This window comes from Astyanax mexicanus, chromosome 5 (assembly GCF_023375975.1).
Source record: "Astyanax mexicanus isolate ESR-SI-001 chromosome 5, AstMex3_surface, whole genome shotgun sequence".
Lineage (NCBI taxonomy): Eukaryota > Metazoa > Chordata > Actinopteri > Characiformes > Acestrorhamphidae > Astyanax > Astyanax mexicanus.
Window position 1 is genome coordinate 42,477,037 of NC_064412.1, and position 22,125 is coordinate 42,499,161.

At 38.1% G+C, this 22,125-nt stretch overlaps 1 protein-coding gene across 10 annotated transcripts in view; it reads right to left on the minus strand.

Moving 5' to 3' along the window:
* Positions 1–20,559, minus strand: part of inpp4ab (inositol polyphosphate-4-phosphatase type I Ab) — a 67,653-nt gene extending 47,094 nt beyond the window's left edge. For all 10 annotated transcript variants that reach the window (XM_022675504.2, XM_022675500.2, XM_049479183.1 and 7 more), the window contains exon 1: positions 20,429–20,559. The gene's annotated coding sequence lies outside the window, so the exon portion shown is untranslated. The remainder of the gene's footprint in view (positions 1–20,428) is intronic.
* Positions 20,560–22,125: the final 1,566 nt, after the last annotated feature.

The window sequence follows — 22,125 nt, forward strand, 5'->3', positions numbered from 1 at the left end:
ACAACAGCAGGATATAAAGAAATAAAGATGACCACACACTGTGGAGTTTCAGAGATAAAAAAAAGACATCAACAGTCAGACATACATTGCTATTTGGGCAGAGAAATTTTCAACAGGCACACCCCTAATTCACATACACCCCGCATGTTAAGTACACATGGACACCCAGCAGTGCACAAACAGCTGTCTGGCTCTTAAAGAGAATGGCAAGTGACACGCTGATTGATTTATTGCACTTATTCCCAAAAACACCCATAATTAATTCATAGAATAAGTACAGCCTTTGAGATGCACACAGCACACTTTTCCTGTCGTTATGATAGCAAAGCTACACTGACGCCCCAAATCAAGCTACATGGTGCACGGTTGACAGCTCATCTAAAGATCACTAAAATAGGGCCCTTCCTGTCAGTACAGAACAGGTTATGCCTAGTTCATACTTTCTGAGTATCTGTACATCTCTAGTTTTAAACATGCAGTCTTTCCAAGTTAACACTTCACATCAGTCTGTTTCACTACTTATCTCTCTATACAGATAATGTTCTGTGAGTGCCACAGTTATCTGACCCCAGTTTATCGTCAGAGAGGCGTAAACAGAACAGTGCTGTACACAAATGTTACACAATAATGGGCTCCCATGCCTGCTCATTATCTCCACAGCCTCAAACAGCTCTGTAGTCTGTAGAGCTTGATCAAAACACACAGCCTACGCCTGTCAGGAGGCTGACATATCACTGTTATGGGATAAGTATCAAAATATGAAAGCATTTCAGTTCAGGAATTGTAAAATGTGTGCAAAAAAATCTCACCGCTAATTCCAACAAGATCTTTCTTGACACTGAGGACATTTCCACATTAGTGTTTTTCTCTCAAACCTGGTATTGTGAGCTCTGTGAGTTTGGGATGTTTGGTGGAGTGTAAGCTGTTTTGAAGCCCAGGAGCAGTCCAGAGTACTCGTGCTGAGTGTATTCTCATATCATATAGAACTCTCATATAGAACAACTATTGGTTTAGAGGAGCTCCTGCTAAACAGAGCTTTGTGATGTGAAATGCAGAGCACCCCAAAAGTTCTGCTTCTCACTGCTCGAGTGTTTATATCTCAGCTAAATAAAAAAATAAAAAAAATCAGCAAACAGCCAAAGATTTAACGCAGAAACTAACCCTGCGTTCACACTGGAAAGCGACAAAGCGACAGGCGACCATTCATTTCCTATGGCAGGGCGCGATTTGTCGCCGCGACACGCGAGAGGCGACAAAGCGACAGAGCGACAAGCGACACGGAGATGAATTTTTCTCAACTCTATGCAAATGAGTTATGACGCGGTGAAGCGACATTCTAACCCGATTGGCTCCTAGCTTTTCTTTGGACCAATCACAAACAAGGTGGTTCGACGTCCTCTGAATTTCTAGTTTCTTTCCCGGTTCTTTCTGTTGAACGGGGTGGACCCACATCAGTCTGTGGGAACGGCTGCGTTTCCAGCGCAGTAAAATCACAGAAACGCACAAGAGTCCAGCAAGTTTGGGAGTTATAGCTGGAGAATAAAGTGGCCAAGTGATTCCTTTTTTGTGCCTTTTTTCTTTTTTTTTTGTGCCTTTTTTCTTGTCGGAGGCTGGACCATGATAAACGCGGGCGTTGAGCTTGACACGCCCACAAGCGACAAACGCTGGGCGACACAAGCGACTCGTCGCGTTCCAGTGTGAACGCAGGGTAAGGCATGGATCTGTGCAATCGATTCATGATTCGCCAGTGCACTTCCTGTTAAGCATGGAAGTTTGAATTGGTAAACACATTGTTTTGACATTTTTAATATGTTAAGTGGTATACTGTTGCTGTCAGACCTTCCAGCCAACATGCGGGGGGCTCACACGGGTTAAATGTGGGCTAAGTTGGTTTGAATATGGGTTGATACTTGGAACCAGCTAGGATTTGCAAATAGGCCTGCTTGAGTTTTTTTTCTTTTTGAATGCATTTGTTTTTAAATGCGTTTCATGTCTTCTTATTTATTGAATGGTTGTTGTATAGGGTGATGTTTAGATTGTATTGAGTTAAGACAAGAAAACATTGAAGATTTCATAACTTACCAAGGGAGGTTTTGGGCATCGACAGAATATGTGAACAATGCCACCAGTGCATTTAAAGCATATACAATGATACAGGCACCTCGGAGCACTCAAACGTATCTACCCTATAAGCATGTTAACTGAGTTGTACCTTCATTTATGCTGCTTTTTTTATTTCCAGACCCCTGGCACTTGTTCTTTACATTGGGTGCAGGGTTCATCACAAATGGACCAATCAAAATGCTAGATACATAAGCGCTAGTAGAAATAAAAGTTGGTATAAAATACTTTTACACTGACTTTCATTAAAAGTAAAACCTCTCATAAATGGAAGCCATTGAGAAGAGAAAACTAAAATGGCCATTAATAACATTTGTTACAGCGTATGGAAAAACATTCATTGACCATTCCCAATGCAAATTGACATATTTCCATAAATGATAGTTGCCTCGGTCCTAGTTTCAACATACAAAACCCCCTGTGACCCACAGAAACTAATCAGAACATGCTGCTTACAGCATTTATTGTAGTTTTTGTAGTGTTTCAGACTGGGCCTTTGCAACATTGAGGAGGTAAAAACTGCACATATGACTACCTGAATTTCACCATGGACACTGTTGTTCCTGTAAGAACTGTTCACTGCTTTGCCAACAAGCCCTGAAAAAACAGTGACATTAAGGACCTCTTAAACCAAACCAAACCAAGGATGAAAACACACCAAGTTAACAAACTGAAAACAACCTAAAACATAAGGACTATGGATGTTCAGAATCCCAGATGAAATATGTAGATATTAATCTGTTTATTCTAGTACACACTGTTAGTGTGCAGGGTGGTATGTAGCTAGAGGGAAGGCCATGGCTGGGTCATATGGGCTATTTTTACTATAACTAAAACATAACTCTGAGGATTAATGAGAGAAAAACTAGAAATAATTTGGAGGGCCATATATAGGGGCTGGAGTCCCTACAGATTCCAGAGTCTCATGAACTAGAACAAGAAGCTGGGGAGAGCCAATCCCCCACAGAACACCTGACACACTTTTCACGTGACCTGCCAAAAACGGCACACATTTAAACTGGAGACCATCACTTCAGGCGTGGAACAGGAAAAAAAGCACTAAATACATTTGTAGACAAAGTAGCTTGAGCTATAGGCTTTTCAAGTAGGCCTGTCACAATAACCTACTTCTCTCTACTATACACTGTCTTAGACATAAATGAGAGGAACAATTTTATTGTAATGTTATTATAGACTACATATGCAGACATTGGAATTGAAATATGAAAAGGTTTAAATATTATAAACTAGTGCTGGGTGGTATTCCGGTTCATACAGTATATCGGAGAAGAAAACTGAACCAGCATTGCTTTTTTTTGCTCCTGGAGTGCTGTGTGGAACAAAACCGCTGAAGTAGCAGATACAGCTTGCTAGCTAAATGCTAACCAGTTAGCATAACAAGACAATACACAGGAGTGACTGTATTGAGAGGAATGGAATTGCACAATCAATTCACAGCTCGGAAAAAAGTTCCTCTCTTGCCCCAGACGAGCCCAGAATCTTTGGATACGAGGTGTAACCTTTTTATAGTTTATGGAACTATTTAAAATATTTAGTTTTGAAATGGAAGCAGTGTTAAAGTGTGACATATCTCTTTTAAAGTCTGTTGTTTACATTTTCAGCTGTTTGTCTTACTAATGAAGTCTGATTTCTTCATATTTTGTGTAATTTTGTAGAACAAAGTAAACTCAATGCTTATCAAGAAATTAATTTTGCCTTAGTGTTTGATATTATATCCTATATAAAGCCTATATAAAAAAATAAATAAAATACAAATAAAAATGTACCGCAAAACCGTCAGAATCTTGAGATTACCGTGATATAATTTTTTGGTCATACTACCCAGCCCTAGGGGTGCCATATCGTATCGTACGCGATAATATCACCAACATTTTTTAATATCGTGAACGATACATTATACCCTACAATATTGTGCCGTATCACTCACCCATAATTATCACATCAGGGTACTACGGATCTCATTTCCCATGATATATCTACTAGGGACAGATTACATCTGTCCAGTATCATTTATTTTACTTTAATCCTGGATGTATAAAGATACTTGGAGTGCCTTTTTAGTATCATGACATTCTGTATCATTGACTTCTGTTACAAATCTGATAAAATTCTTTTAAATTATTATTATGTTTTGTTATATTGCCAAGAGTATCGTTATCGCAAAAATACCATAAAATATTGTGATTTAACTTTAGGGCCATATCGCCCACCCCTACCCAGCACTACAGTTTATGCAATGTAACAAACATCAACACTGCTCCAGACTCAGAAGCTCTCTCTGACTAAAATATCCAGCTGAGAACTAAAAAGCGTGGAGGTATTTGTTTGAGCCTCATTTTGCGCAGGCTTCTAGAGGCAGAGAGTCTAGAGCCTAAAGTCCATAAAAGGGCAAACCCACTTTCTCCATCTGTCAGCCTGCCAACCTCACAACCTCCTGCTCACACACATGCTAACAACGAGAGGCAGTGAGGGACAGAGTAACTCGAACCAACCGCCCTCAGATCTGACCTTTCAGCTCTTATCAAACACTCCCACACCAAAAGCTACTGCACCGAACTCCATCATCTCTCTCACAATCCACTCTCTCCTGCACAACCCTGTACTCCTTCAGCCCACACACAGTACCATCACCACCCCACACACACAGATTCATATCAAATCAATATCTTTGATCAACTTTTTTTATTGAATATGAAACTTCTCCAAACCATAACATTAAGTACGCCTGTTCCGATAATTTACGTTATTGATTTATTGTACAATAAACAAGTGTGCAAACAGCAGCGCCATCTATCGTGTAAAACAACCAAAACATTAAAAATAGCCTCCACAACACACAGGAAATAATTCTCATATAAGCCATTTAACCATAAAAGTGTGGAGAGCAGATTGTAATGTTGGGCAGGCAATGTATTTATGTATAAAATAAGCTCTTATAGTTTATTTTATATTTTATTTCATTTTAAACAATAAAATCGATAAAGTTTAAAATAAAATCACAGCACTGCCTACTACAAAATATCCTTTTTTCCTCAGTAAAAAAAACAGTTTATAACTATAAAAGCAGCTTAAATTAATGGATTTTAAAGTATCATGGCCAGTGTCTGACAATTGTTTTCTTTTCTTTTCAATTCTTTTCTGCATAATCTACCTTTAAACTGCATTAGTGGATTCCAGCACAGTGTTACTGATCCCATCCAGAACAGAATCAGTACAGCCTGTTTTTAAGCAGTGTGGCCTGAGGGCCCAAAGATCACCAGTATTCAATACTGACCATCAGCCTTGTCCCTTACACAAAGGGATTTCTGCAGATTCTCTGAATCTTTTCATGATATTATGGACCACAAGTGGTGGTAAATAAGTCTTTAAAAATTGAGCTAAAATGTTTGTAGAGGTGAAAAAAGTTAACTTACTGGCTCATTAACATACATAGACTTTTAAAATGATCGTGACAGACCTACTTGTTTGTTAAACTAGCCTGAAGAGCTTTAGACACCAATGTAATGTCTTGCCTACATCAAGCATAAGAGGAACTCTTACTTTAGCTTTTCTTTATAATAGCAGGAAGGGGATGTAACTTTTTTGGTAACAGGAAATTTAATTACTTTAATTATACTGAACACAGCCATGTTAATAAATGTGTCAAAACCACACGCTACATAAGGAAACACTTATAAAAAATAGAATTCATCTTTAAAAATGAAAGCAGCATTAGCTTCTCGGGCTTGCAGTTCAGAAGCATAGCAGAAGACCCATCACACACTGACTCATCTCTCATTCCACATGGCTGCGTGGCTCTACACTCACAGCTGCTGGAGTCACATGGCAGCCGGACCACAAACAACATGTCTTATTTAACTATTTAACTGAGTGCTGTCTGCATGTGCTATAAAACAGCCAGGACGGAGCTGAGGGCACCTGATCCTGCTGAGGAATGGTCTACACTGTACAGACCCAGCTGCTTCCTTTACAGTGCTGAGTATGAGATTATGTAAGAGCAGGCAACATTCCCTCACATGCTGCTACACTACACTATTCTGCCTGGAGAGAAGCAGCATGGTTCGGGCCTTTACCTGTCAGAGTAGCTCTACTTCACAAGAATAGGATGCTTCTGACTCATCTCTGTATCTCTCCCTGCCTCAGCATCACCATACTTTCTGATTAAATTTTTTACCGTTATTAATACTCAATTAACATTGGACGAGACTGGTACTTACTCAGTATCAGTATTGGCAATACTGACTGTAAATTTTCTTACAAACCCACTAAGTAGCATATTCAATACAGTGCACCGCCATTAGAAGTGTGTTCATTAATGCAGTAAGTACAGTATAAAAGTGTGAGGATTGGGACACAGCCATGCTCCATCAAGTAGTACAGTGGATTGCAATAGTACTCATACTGGTCAGAGTTGATGGGAAGATGGAAGCAGCTAAATACAGGGTAATCCTAGAAGAAAACCTGTTGAAGGCTGCAAAAGACTTGAGACTGGGGAAAAAAAAAATTGCCTTCCAGCAAGACAATGACCCTAAACATACAGCCAGAGCTACAGTGGAGGGGTTTAGATTAAATAATATTTTTGTGTTAGTACGACCCAGTAAAAGTCCTGACTTAAACTCTACTGAGCTTCTATGAAAAGACATGAAAATTGCTGTTCACAGTTGCTCTCCATCCAACCTGGCTGAGCTTGAGGTATTTTGCAAAGAAGAATGGGCAAAAATCTCAGATGAGAAAAGCTGATAGAGATCTACATCAAAAGACTTTGCAGCTGTAATTGCAGAGAAAAGGGGGCTTTAAGTATTGAGATACTTATGCACATCAAACTTTTCAGTGTTTCATTTGATAAAATTCTGAAAACCACATATAATTTAAGTTTTTTAGTTTTTAATCTTTACAAGGGGTATGAATACTTTTTGCAAGCCACAGTACACACACACACACAAACATCTAAAACAACTGCTATATTAGGGATTAGGTTAATAGAAAAATAGAAAATAAATTACTGATAGCAAATGAGCCATCTAACCACTGTTTGTAATGTTTTACTGTGTGCTGGAGGCTTGCTGACTAACCATACACGAGAGTTGGAGTGAGTCAGCAGTGTTGAGTCATGCTAAGTGTTTCTGTGGGAGTATTGATGAAGGCCAAAATACGTACATTGCTTTTCTAATTCAATAATTCTGCTAATTATTTTGGTCAACAAATTCGGGGTCAATCTTTAATTTTCACATTAAACTATTAATGCAGAAGTATAATTCAGCCTTAGAAGGTTACATGTTTTGTTCAGTACATATTTATTATGATTTTGAAGTAATATTTGCAGCTCGTTTGATAATTATGCGACTATGTTAGCATCAGAGGCTCAGCTGAAGGCCGTGTTGCTGCTCACAGGCCTGAGTTTCTGGCCTGCAGCTCGGTGCAGTAAGGCCTCCTGTGCTGCTGCTCTAAATACAGACTCTCTCCAACACACAGCCTCTCCAGATGGCATCAGCACCACCGGGCAGACACTGATCAATGCACTGGAGCCACATGCACTCCCTGAACCACACTGTGTATGTGTATGTGTGTGTTTAAACAACAGAATAAGGAGTACCCTGCTTTGTAGAGAGCTATTATTCAGAGCGGAGCGTGATTAATTCTTTAAAAGGAAGCAGCAGATGTAACCCTTTCAGATGAAAATGAGCAGCGGTCATCCTCTGTCCAGCAGTATGGGTTTCAGAACGCTCAGTGATTTTTACACACACAATGCTATTAGTTGGTCGGGTTTTTTTTATTTTTATTAATCTATGGGACATAGACAAGATAAACATTTTGAATGGCTTTAAATGTAATATATTAAAATTAATTTGTTGTGACAGGGAGCCAATGTAACTGAAACATCAGTTGTGTTACATGCTTGGTCAATATAGAACACGCAATAATCCAAGATGAAGAGTTTCAAATGAACCAGTCATTGAATACTTTCTGTTCAAAAATCTATGTAAATTTAGTCAATGTTGTGTTGGAAACTGCAATCATTTTACTTTTTTAATAAGCTCTAAATGTTACTAATAAGAAGAATCAGATGATTCTGGTAGGTTAGCCATCTTGTTTTTCCTTGGTATTAGCTGAGAGTTTCCATCTTTGTTTGTGTCTTGGACATCATTGCTTGCAAGTTTTTTATTATCATGTTACAGATTTTTGAGCACTTCATGAGGATAATGTTTGCATGTGTGTTTATATACATCATGAACAGTACTTTAATAAAGTACTCATTTTGTATATTTCAGTTATGGCTTGAAGACAACAGATAAAACTGAAGACAATCAACTTTACTCCAGCTTCTGTTCCTACTTAACTTGTAAACTGTAAACTGCATCTGAAATGCATTTATATTATTATTGATTTATATTACCTACTTCTAAACATATATATGTAGAAATTCTCTGATCTGTTTTATATCATTAAACAGTCTGAAGTAATCAGAACTGCTTGCACACTTTATTATAAGAGAAACCATTTTTTTGTGGAAGTAATAAACTGCCATGTCATATCTTAACACTTAGCAAATCTCAGCTCTGTATTAACTGTACTCCGGCTCATTTTAACGGGTATGGTGAAAATGTTGCATTGTGGGGTAGCCATAAGAATTTTAGATTAGTTTATTATATTATATATTATAATATAGGGGTCTTATTATAAGTGGCTGACGGGAAAGAGGCTGGTAAGTGGAAAGTGACTGGCTGGTCCGGCGAGGAGGCAGAGCTTCCTTTGGTGAGCAGCGGCCGATTGACTTAAGAAAGCTGTAGTTCCTCTTTGCTGAACCCGAAGCTGAAACTGCGGCATGAGTTCCTGTGTAATGCCAGGTGGGGGGACAACACTGCTTCAGCTTACAATCTGAGAATAACAGGAAGTCTCTGTGGTGAAACACAGACAGCTCAAATCTCACTTCAAACACAGTGTTGCACAGTGTTGTACCTGCAGAATCCAGCACAGGGAGTGCACAGAGTGCACAGCCACTCCCTTAACACTATTTTGTAGCGTGTAAAAGCATCTCAGAGCAGTCAGTGACAGTAAAACCAGGCAAAAAAGAAACTAGTGGCATTTTGTGAAAGGCCTAATCTGTATGTGTTGAATATGTGAGTATATTGCTAAAAATAGACCATTTAAAACAAAGAAATTTGTTGTCCTCAGTATTGCCCGTTGTATTTGTTAGCATGCAGGACCCAATAACATGTATGAGAAGGTAAACTTGGTTGAAAGTAGGGGGAAAACATAAATTGTGATAACAATCATCATAGTTTTGATATACCTTATTTATTCTAGTTAAAACAGCACTTTTATTTCATTGCTACACAATATTGGCAAAATTATTTACTCACCCATGCAAATCATTTTACTTAAGTTCCAATCACTTCCACAGCCACAGGTGTATAGAACCAAGCACCCAGGCATGCAGACTACTTCTACAAACATTAGTGAAAGAATAGGTCGCTCTCTACAACTCAGGGAAGTGAAAGTGGCAAGGAATGGCAGAAACTGATAGAGCAGGGTCAGCAGTAGGGGTGCAGGAAAAAATTGATTCGAGCTATTGATTCGGGGGGGGGGGGGGGGGGGGGGTGGGTAGAACGCTTCTCGCGTCCTTGCGTAGCTGGCCCGAACTCTAGCCCAAAATATCCACTGAATTCCCCCCCCCATATTCCATCATATTCCATCAGGGCGTGGGTTAATACTAGCAAATATACATAATAAACAGAGAAGTTAATGCAGCGCGTGCCTGGACACAGTGTTTGTTCACAGCTGTGGTAATTAGCGTTATCTGGCTAATATATTAGTTTAAACTATGCTTGCTAGAGGTGTGCCAAAAAATCGATTCACATAAGAATCTTGATTCTCATTTACTACGATTCAGAATCGATTTAAAATGTCCCAAAATCGATTCTGAGGGGCGGGTTTTAGACTGATTTTGGGCTGGGTATTTTTGTTGGACCTGGCAACCCTGGGGATAGGGCTTGTCCCTTCAAACGGAGATCTTCCAGACACACACAGAGCGTAGGTGTTTGAGAATCACCGGTAAGATGGCAGAACAAGCACTATATTACCTTAGATTAACGTGTAGTTTCAATGTTTTATGGCAGAATGCTTCATAACAAGCATAAAAAAGATCGCTAGTAGTTAGTTTCAGTAACTGTTAGCTAGCTAACTAGCTAACTTTCCAGTTCCACCTTAAATAACGCTACAGGTGGCAGCGGGCTGCAGCATTTAAGGCGGAACGGAAAAATAACAATAAGCTAATCAGAGCTAATTTCAGCTCCTCATCACAGAGGAATTAAGGAATGGACAATATGAATTAATTTCTCCACCTCCTGCCCCCTTTCTGAAGAAATACAACGACCTTAAAGTTAACTAGTTAATCAGCAGCTGCTCCTGAACTTTAGCGCTTCACTGCTATCATCACATCAGCCCAGCAGCGTCACCTACACACCACCGCTAGTAGCCTGGTAATAAAGCAGTGTTATTTATTATTTATTTATTGTTCATTAACGTCATTGTGATATCCCAGTGATTCCTCTGTCACTGAGGACCCACATTCCTGCACATTTTATTGTTTTTGTAACACATTACTTGCTCCAGGACCAGTGTATATTATGGAGGGGTTTTTTTCAATAAGATTCATAAGCCAGAAGCAGAAATTTTTATAATTCAAATCGTTTTGAATCAAAAATCGATTTTGAATCGAATCGTGGCCCCCAAAATCGGAATCGAATCGAATCGAATCGTGAGATAGTAAACGATTCCCACCCCTAATGCTTGCTTTATCAGCAGTTTAGCTCAAATAAATGGCTTATATTTAATAGGTGGATCCGATCGAGACCGGATCACGTTCTCACCACAAGCGAACCGCTCCAGAGTTCGTTTGGTACCTAGAGGAGGTGGTCTCGGTCCGGTTCTTTTGATTCGCACCCGAGTGCGATTACTGTTTTTACACCTGCTCAATCGAACCGCACTAAAGTTACAAACGGACCAGAGTTCATTTTAACCGGACCAAATAGTGCTGGTGTGAAAACGCCCTGTGCGGTGTTGACTTCACTTCTCCACCTCCCTGCCTTCTGCTTGGGTATGCTCCGCTCGTCCTCGGCTTGGCTCGCTCCCAAGTCACGTGACCAGTCAAATCGCAGACAGTGCGGTTAGAGAATCGCGTTTTAAAATATCGCGAGATTATCGCAAATGCAATTAATCGTTCAGGCCTATCTGTGGTACAGTTTAAAAGCTCCGCGGTAAAGTTTAAAAGCTCCGCGGTAAAGTTTAAAAGCTCCGCGGTACAGTATAAAAAGCTCTGCGGTAGTTTAAAAGCTCCGCGGTAAAGTTTAAAAGCTCCGCGGTACAGTTAAAAAGCTCCGCGGTACAGTTTAAAAAGCTCCGCGGTACAGTTTAAAAAGCTCCGCGGTACAGTTTAAAAGCTCCGCGGTACAGTTTAAAAGCTCCTCGGTACAGTTTAAAAGCTCCGCGGTACAGTTTAAAAGCTCCGCGGTACAGTTAAAAAGCTTCACTGAGAGATTTGCACCCCTAGTCAGCAGATAGAGCTTGGTAAGCAGAGGCTAATGTGCCTAGTGCTCAGATGTCTTCAATTTTCTGCTGAGTCAATCACTACATACCTCCAAACTTCAAGATAGATAAGCTCAGGAACAAAGGTGTAGAGAGCTACATGGAATGGATTTCAATGCCTTTTATCACCTAGTGCAATACAAAGCACATGTCACCACTGGACTAGAGGAATGAAGATGAAGTGTTTTCTGTGGGTCACTAATCACGTGTCTCCGTCCAATAGAACTGCTACCTTTGAAAGGAATAAGAGCACAAGCTGTGAAAGAGGTCTTCTAAGTGGACCATACATCCCCATTAATTTCTATGATGTTTTGAGGAAAAATGTGGCCAAAATGGAAGCTGCCATCTTATTAAGGCCTGTACAGTATGGGGAAATTAGAGCCAGAGCATATGGATCTGTCCATATTACTCACTGGTAATTAGTGTGGGCAGAGCTCTCAGTATTAACAGAAAATGCACAAAAAAGGAATACTACTTATGCCCCCAGAGAGTGCATGAGGTATTATGGCTTACCTTTTGAACTGCTGTATGTCCAGTCCACACTTACACAATATACAGCCTATGGCCTTGTTCACACCTTGCATACTGCATTTATAAATTTTTAATCATGATGTATTAATGAACATTGTTGTGATTATTTAAAAAAATCCAACACAGATTCTATTCGATTTATATACATTTAAATACCCATTATTTAAAGCTTAGTCTTCAATAGAAGAAATGATTTTACCATATCGCCCATCCCTACCATAAAGGCAGAGGAGCCAGTCTGTGACAGATATTAACAGTGACGAGGATGCTTTGATGGTGAAGGTCAACAGCAAAGGGCATTTACTCATGGCTCCCAGACAGACACTGGCAATGTAACAGACTCATATTTCACTGTGGTAGAAGACAAAATAAAAGCATTTTTATTTATATTTATCTTCACTTAGCATTCATTCATTCAACCCTCAGGCTGTTTAACAGAGGATCATTTTTATATGCTGGTTGTTATTTGCAATACACATGAACACTATGATGCATTAGTGTATTATTACTAATGCACACAAAGTAAATACTGAAAAGCTTAATAGATCTCCACATGACTGACTGGATTGGGTAGTATGATGGGAATTAGGGTTGTCACGATATCAGAATTGTGTCTTCGATACCGATACCAACTGTAGTATCAGGATTCCCAATACCAAAACGATACTTAGAAGAAGAAGAAAAAAAAAACACAACAATAAAATTGTCTGAACATGAAGTTGAAGTTACTATACAGGCAGATGTATTTATCTGTGTCTGTGTAGCACAGATATAATGGTAGCCTGACTATATGAACTTTAAGGGGTGGCAAGGAAGGAACATAAATAGTGAGAAGAACATTTAGTAATGTTATGTTAATTTAAACATTTATTGCTCTTTTTTATTAAATCAACAGCTATGGAAACATACAAAAAACATCTCAAGTTCACACGGCAAGACGGTTGTCTATCTTATTTGTGATGCTTAAACAGTGGAATTAGCAGTCGCTAGTAAATCTAAGTAAAGCTACAGAGTGTATATTAACTAAATAACAGAGTGTATATTAATTAATTACTCTCCACTTCTCAAATGCTCTGCAGAGATTTGTAACACTGTTTGTAAACTGGGTTTGTGGTGTTGGTTGGGTTCCCATCTTCATCAGTGATTAGCGAACAGGCACGATTAGCCTGTTAATGGTTAGCTTGCTAGCCAACTTCTTCTTGCTATCTAGCTTACTAACGAAGACGTCACTCTCTCATCAACAAGTGTGTATCACTAGTACACAGGTTAGCTAGTCAAAAACATCTGTACTGAGCTGTCTGATACTCAGAACTGGAGGTTAGCTTAGCAAGTGAGCTTCAGAACTCAACACAGCAGAAAAACACGCCATTTGTGCCCTCTGTTTATCCAGTCTATTAATATTATCTATGTGTTTATAAGTAGTTTCTGTGTGTGCAGTGTTAAAAATCTGAATGTTGTGTTGAATTATTTTTCAGTTTAAAAATAACTGATTGTATTGTAGCCACGTAAACTTACGCAAATCCCTGCCCTCCATAATGTTTTGACACGGTATGAAGGTATTTAAAAAGTGAATACCGCCAGACCCTAGACTGGTTTACTGAGGCTAACAGTAAATGAAGCTTAGCCATTTTCTAAAACCAATACTGTCCCAAAACATTCCCCGGTGCATTAGGGACAGTGCAGTTTTGCTGTATAATAACCTGCTCTGCTGTTTTAGAGCTCTGAGTAGCTCTGTGCAGCGATGATGAGCAGCTGATCAATAAAGTCCACTGCCCCTGAATCATTACAATCGGCTGTGCTCTGTGATATAAGGAAACAACTGGACTGATGGTGAAATGTCCAAACTGAGTAGTAGAGCGAGGTAGAGTTAGGTAGAGTGAAGAAGAGTCAGCCAAGTGCTGGTGAAAAAAAAATTACTTATTAAAACTTTAAACTAATTCAAGATCTTCATTTCACATCAATATTAAAAAAAAACTATATAAAGTATGTGCTTAGCACTGTAAAATGTGTGGTATGTCTGAATCATCACACAGTTCATTCAATTATAAAAATAGGCAATATCTCCATTTACACCATATGAAGCAATTGGACACCTGCTCATTCATAGTTTATTCTGAAATTAGGTTTAATAAAAAGAGTTTATCCTGCTTTAGATTGAATAACAGTATCTACTGCGCAGAAGAGGCTTTTAATTTGATTTTGGAGTATTAATGTATGGATTTGCTTGCTTTTGGGCAAAAGCAGCGACAGAAGGGTAGGACAGTGGATGTTCACCAGCCCACCTCATCCCCAGACTCCCTTTTCATCAAAAAGCACCCTCATTCCAGAGAACACAGTTCCATTGCTTTTATACTGGTGAGGGACCGATCAACCTTTTACACTGGTCGAATCCAATTGCAATACGCAGGTTCTGATGCCAACACACATCCCTATACAAGAGCATTTCCTGATACAAGTACTTTATTGCTTTGCTTTTTTAAAATACTTAGTATATCACTATTATTGTTGGTACTGGGCTTACATCATGAGGCTGAAACTAACAACACAATACATTCCAATAGAAGATAAAACATATAAACAAATACACAGAATGTAAATGTATTCTCTTGTGCAAAAATTGCTCCAAAAGACTGCAAAATCTCTGGCTGTTAATTAAGTATAATATATTAATATATAGTAAATTAAGCAGTTCAATTAAGGTGCTTAATTGAAAGTTATCATACTAAAATATCTCCAAACAAACAATGTTCTTTTTACAAAGTTTATGGAAGGGAATCTGTATTGGTAAGTAAATCACTCCAGTCCATTCAATATCTAATATGTTAATTACAGTAATATCAGACATGACACCCATATTGGACTGGATCTCTAATTTATACCCCTACTCCACACCTTTACAGTCATATTCTACTAGCAGTACTTCTGTGTGTGCATTTGCACATATGTGTTAGCAGCAACAAGTGCAACTTAATGGAGCTGAATGCATTAAAATGGGTGTCCACAAACATTATAGTATATAAAAATATATTTCATATAGTGTAAAAACAAAGTGTATAAAAATATTTTAAAAATCTTGCTAAGGTGTTCCTAGGTGAGTGCCTTGGTGTTTTTTCTGTTTGTTTGGGATGGATGTTTGCTAAGGTGGTCCTAGCTCTTGTTAGGGGTTGCTGTGGTACTCGATGTGGTTGGCTGAGTGTTACTAGCGTAACACAAATAGCCCAAAAAACCTGAGCTTGGAATGGTGTCAGCATCTTGAAAAACTGCAGGACGAGTTAGCTGGCCAAAATAATAACAGTCTAAAGACCATCTTTAGCTCCTGATTCCCAGATCTATTCCAGGCTACTACAAGAGTGCAGAGCCGATTACTTAAGCCAATTCACAGAAAACTCTCAACATCAGCACCAGCATTATGCAACACCATTTCCCCACCACCGACTCGAGCTGGGATGCTTTCCACAGTCACATTTGCCGGCACACACCGAGCCTCGTTCAGGATAGATGGGCTGACTGCACGCCGTCCCGCACGTGGACTAACCATTCTCTAGTTTACTCACGCTCATCAATAATCAACAACAAGGTTGTGTAACTACAGGCAAGCACTCAGCCACCATGATAGTTAGGAGAGCAGAGAGACACTGAGATTATGTGATAAGAGTGTTCTGCCCCAGCTCTGATACATTTTACTGTCTTGAAATACTTGCGTATTCACAATTTCAAACAGTTAATATTGGCTCTCCATCAACTTGCACTTAGCTGGCACTTATCTCATCTTTATGTCCAATTACCCTGTTTGATAACCTGATACTGATGTGAACCTTGACGTGAACTTTACCACACCCTACCTATCTCTACCACTTTACCTAATTCTACCTCACGCTCCCTCATCCTACCATCTACTGCGCTCTACCACATTATCCAGTTCTGCCACACTATGCTTTTAATCAAAGCGTTATCACAGCTCCTTCCATGTGTTTATCAAAAAAGCTCATATTGTGATAATAATAAAGAACGATTTGGTGTACAGTCCAAGCATATCGTTTTATTTTGAGTAGGTTTCTGAGTAAAAGATGTCCTGATCTCCAAAAACATAATTTTAATGATCAGTCTATGGCTTTGCTTTCATTATGGTCCGTGATGAAGCTTAAGTCGCATTTGTGATAAGTAAAAAGAGTTATTCCACTGTATCTAAAAACATATGAAGGCTGATCTAGAAACAGACTTGGCACTGTGCCAATTCCTGAGGACTGAGGACACGGCACAGTTCGCTTAGAGATGCAGGCAAACATGTTCTCAATCTATGCTTGTCCAGTAAGCGGGCTTATTGTAGTTAAACACATAGTCCCCTTTACTCGTAACTAGTGCTTGGCGGTGTGACCAGAATTTATTTTATAATATAGTTCAGACTTTCGGGTGATACAATACAGTTACAATACGGATCTAAACACTAAAAAAGCCAGCTCCTGCGGTGTCAGTCATCACACACTTACACTGCTAGGCTACAGAATTCATTAGTGTTTTGCACGTTCTGCCTTTTTGTTAGTTTGCTGTAAATCAGTTTGCTAAAAAATAATAAAAAAATTATAGTTAGACATGCTATGCCAGAGCCCTGAGAGAGCACAATTGGCCTTGCTCGCTCTGGCAGGTAGGTGGCCCTCTTTACCCTTATCACTCCAAAGGGTGATGTCGATAGGCACAAGGTGTCTATGAGCTGATATATTCGAACCGAGTCGCTGCGCTTTCCTCCGAGTGTGCTGTGATCAGCAGCAGTTCAAAAAGAGGTGGTGGCTTGCTTCACATGTCGGGAAGAGGCATGTGCTAGTCTTCACCCTCCTTATGTTGTTGCATCAACAGTGATGGGGGATATACTGCTAAGTAGCAGCTAAATGGGTGGGACAATAGAAAAAAAAAATATTGAAAAATATTGAAGAAGAAAAAAAAAATGTTTTGCCAGGTCACTGTGGCTCTTGGGTCCAGAGTGAAATAAAGAAAATGACTTTAAAATTATATCAAATTATATACTGAATTACTTCTAATTGCAACATATATTAATATATGTTAAATATTGATTTTATATATTGATATTGTTTACCATAATTCTTTAGTTTAATTATGCATCCAGTTTAATACTGTCTATAGTATTTAACCTGCGTAGTAGTTGTTTTATTTATTTTTTTACCTGTTTTAGTAGCTTGGGTTAGTGGAGAACTGTCAGTAAGAGTTTGACTGCCTGTTTAGTTATTAATGAGGCTAAGGTCCAGTACTGAGAGATTGTGTGAGTTAATATCTTCAGAAATATCAGACTGAGGAGGAGATGAATACCAGGGAACCAGAAACCAGATATTCAGAGGATTACAAGATATAGGGAATCACTTCAACGTATTGAAGAAGTACTGGCAACTGGCAGTACTTTAGAGTTATTACATACAGGTGTAATAAGTATGATATGATATTTAAAGATAAAAGACTGATTGCCATTACCGTTTAAATTAAGCTATTCATTAGGCAAGATAATGCCAAATGTGAAGACAATGTACACTGAATAAGAGGCAATCATCCCTATAATATCCATTTAAACGGATTAGGCTAAACAGATAATTAGCAGTTTTAGCCTGATGTGAGGGATCTGCTGTGTGCATGAGAGATACTTGCACACAGGAAGCCTGGTGTTTTTCTTCCAGCTGAGAATAACTTGCTCAAATCCCCCACAAACACACAACATTTCTCAAACATATTATGCAACAGCCTGCCTGCCTCTGAACCATCATGAACAACTCTCAGACCAGCTTTAGCCTCAAACTGTGGCCAATCTGACCTGCTGTCTGCTACCACTTGAGCTTGATGATATGTATGTAACACTAAGATCACAATATAGTGGCATCCAAGAGTTTGGGCACCCATTGGCTGACCCATAATGGCTGTTATTGTAAACAGTTAAATGCGACTTCCCAAAGGCATAAAGTTAAAGATGACATACACTTAACATTTTAGGAAATATCAGTGTTTTATTTTGATTTTACACTTATTTTTTGTGAAAAAATGAAATTACTACATTGCAGACATTTTTTCAGTGAACTGCCTGTAGAACTGCTAGAAATGCCAATCAGAACCTCACCTGACTGCAAATGACCTTCCAGAAGGTTTATCAGAACCGGGAGTTGTGAAACATTATTCTACTCTTCAGCAAAAACTGCATAAACATGGTCTTCATGGAAGAGTCATCAGAAGAAACCTCTCTTGTGGTCTCACCACAAACTACAGTGTCAGAAGATCGCAAAAAGAACATCTAAACATACATGATGCACTTTAGAAGCAAGTAAAAGAATAAGAAAAGAATAACTCACAAATCATTAAGAATAGGGGTGGATCAATTATGCTTTGGAGTTGTGTTTCAGCCAGTGGCACAGGTGAGAGTCCACGGTGAAGGGGTAAATAGATTAAATGAAATTCTAGCAAATTCTTTATAGTAGGCTACTTCAAAAGGCACAAGCTGGAAGTTTAACCTTAGCCCTCAAATCTGAACATGATTGAAATGACAGTGCATTCAAGATGGCCCAGGAGTGTCACAGAACTAGGTAGACTTTTGCAAAGAAGAATGAATGAAATCCCTCAAACAAGAATTGAGAGACTCTTGGTTCACTACAAAAATAAACTGAAATACTGTGTTGCTACTAGGTACTAACCATTCAGTTTGCCCAAATGTTTTTTTGTTAGTTAATAATTTAAACTAGGATCCCCAAACCTTGGTATGCCACTGTATATTTCCTTATTTTGATCAACACAACATAATTCTGAGACTGATATCTACGTGAATAGTATAAAAAGCCATAGGAAAACTGCCAAGAACACAATCTCATTCCACCCATTGGCCCAACCCTTCTGTTTAGCATGGGCACACCTAGAGATAGGGTATCCCGATTCTTGTTAGGATTGTAGGTTAAATGTTAGTGGATATATCCCTTCAAACAGAGATTTTTCAGAGGAACACTCAAAACAGAGAGCTGAGGATCAGCTTTTGCAAGTTGGCAGCATTGGTATTCTTTTTTTTTTAATACGCTAACCAGTAGCTATTATCATAGTTTAATGTGTAGTGTCAATGGTTTATGAACATTTTCTTCAAAACAAGCTTTAAAGAAATCAGTAGCGAGCTTGGTGAACCCTGTTTAAAATAAATAAATAAATAAATAAATATATAAATAAATAAATAAAACAGCTAATAAAATAAAGCTCACTGGCAGACGGTAGTGTTATCCACTGCACCACACCACCCTACAAAACAGCTGCTTTGGCAACCCATAAGTGTTCAGGATCTACAGGCCCAGCTGCTATCTAGGCCATAGACAACATCTGTGTCCAACTGTATCTCATCTTGTATCCAGCATAGAACCTTTTTTAATTAAAATATAGTAAAATGTCTTACATATCTCAAGTTTTAACTCTAACAATCAAACTATGGGTGCGTTAAAATTTGACCTCTATATCTTAATCTGACAAGATTTACTGACAGAACTAACAGGTTGTGGGAAGACAGGAAATTCAGTTTGAGCCTTATCTGTTCATCAAATGTTCTACTCAAAAATGTATAAAAAGAAACTAAAAATAGTTAGCCTTAACAACTAGGTAAAAAGTAACTTAAATAAAGAATGCAAAAACTACATGTTTAAAGCCTTTACGGCCTTTCTGACGTAATTTTTATCAGTATTTTATCTACTTTAAGTCTTAAATCAAATTAACCTAGGTTAGTTAATTTGTTTTATAGTTATTTAGCTTGGTTGGCAGCTAACAAGCTAACTAACTAGGCTAGCTAATTGGCATTAAAACCTCACCTAAAATGACAAAATACATACAAAACATACCTCATACAGCAGCACACACACCTCATATGTTCATTAAGGCACTGGGTATATTTATATGTTTGCAGCAGTAAAAGTAAACAACAGCCCAGGAACCTGAAGTTGGCGAATTCACCGGTCCACCTTAAATAGTGCAGCAGTTCCATTCTGGCGCCCCAGGCGCCAGAATGGAACTGCTGCACTATTTAAGGTGGACTCACGAGATCTCGCAAGAAGCCAACTTCCACCTCTTCCACAAAGCTAATAATGAACTATACGATTATATAACACCTGCGGACCGTCTTAACATCTTACATACGTTTTAATAAACGCGTACTTACCTTCCTGTAGCTTTAATTTCAGTCCATTTCTGAAGGCGCAGTAGTAATCCAGGTCTGCCCGCTGCTCTGAGGGCAGATATTCCAGCAGCACCTCACTTTCTGCTTCTGCTGCTTCTTGCGCCACTGCATAGACTCGCCCCGCCCTGACGCGTGACATCACCAGGTCCGGCCCCGCCCACCGCGCACGTTCCGTCTGCAACCACACGTGCAGCTGACATCATATTTTATTTATATTTAGATAATACAATAATAGATAGTAATACTAAAAACAAATTATTAAATACTGTATACACTACTATATTACCTAATTCACTCACAATTCCCTTACATATTATCAAAGCTCCCACCAAAAAAAAAGACTTATGAAATGTTATGAACAGTTTTTATGTATTTACAGTTTTTTTCTCTCCATTCTGTGCTTTTCACACATCTAATCTATATATTTATATAATAAATGGGTGCAGCATGTATTGTCTTTCTTTTTTTTTATATAAAAAATAATAATAATAACAATAAGGTATAAACGTGTTTACTGTTAATATTTTTTTTACGTAAAAATGACACAGTTTAATCAGGAGAAAAAAAATTAACTTAATGAAATTAATGTACACAATAACGTTTTATTCAGAGGATTTGTTGTACAGAAAGTTCTTATTATGCAATAAACTATGTTACTGTCATTTTAATACAATTCTAGTACATTCTATAATATCAATATATTATCTACATAATGATTATTAGTATTATTTATTATTTTATATATTATTTCGTTATTAAGGTTAATCAGATATATGAATTGGAATATTAAAAAATATATATGCTTAAGAAACAACATAAATAACAATGCAGATCGTATCATTTATCAAATGACTACATTTAAATGTTAATTTCTAAGTACAAAGAAAATCTAATTCTATGTTTAACTTATTAACTTAAATTATTATTTAAATGGATATATAATAATAATAATAATAATAATAATAATAATAATAATAATAATAATAATAATAATAATAATAATACATTTTATTTTTTGAAGCTTTTCAGGAAACTCAAAGACGCTTTACATTGCATTAAAAAAAAAAAAAATATATATATATATATAAACAAGAGAGCTAACTAGTGTAAAACATTTATTTTATGACTAAATATTTAAATACCAAGATATTATAAGTCTGTATGTGTACTTTATATCATAAACGCTGTTAAACTAATGTACACCACACAACCTCCATGTCTGTGTTTCAGTTAAATCTCTGCTGCCACCGCGTGGCAGTTAAATCAAATGACACCATACGAATAAAATGTTTATCTGTTTTAGATGGGAGTATTTTGGTCACATATCATTACTTATCATATTAAACCAGGGCTTGCATTAATAGGGCAATGATAAGTATTAATGAAGAGTGTCTGAGTGCTTAAAATACCTTGCTAAAAATTTTGAGAAAACATACTCTATTTCTCGCTAGCTTGTTAACTAGTTCTTGACCAGGGTATTCTCTGATTTGCCAGATGGTCTACTTTTAGCACTCAGACACCGTCCATTAATACATATCACAATAATATATGTATCTCCACACTGAACACAGGGGCTCCTCAAGGATGTGTGCTCAGCCTCCTTCTATTCACTCTGTGCTGACCCACAACTGCACACCAGCACACACCTCCAACCTCTTCTTCAAGTTTGCAGATGACAC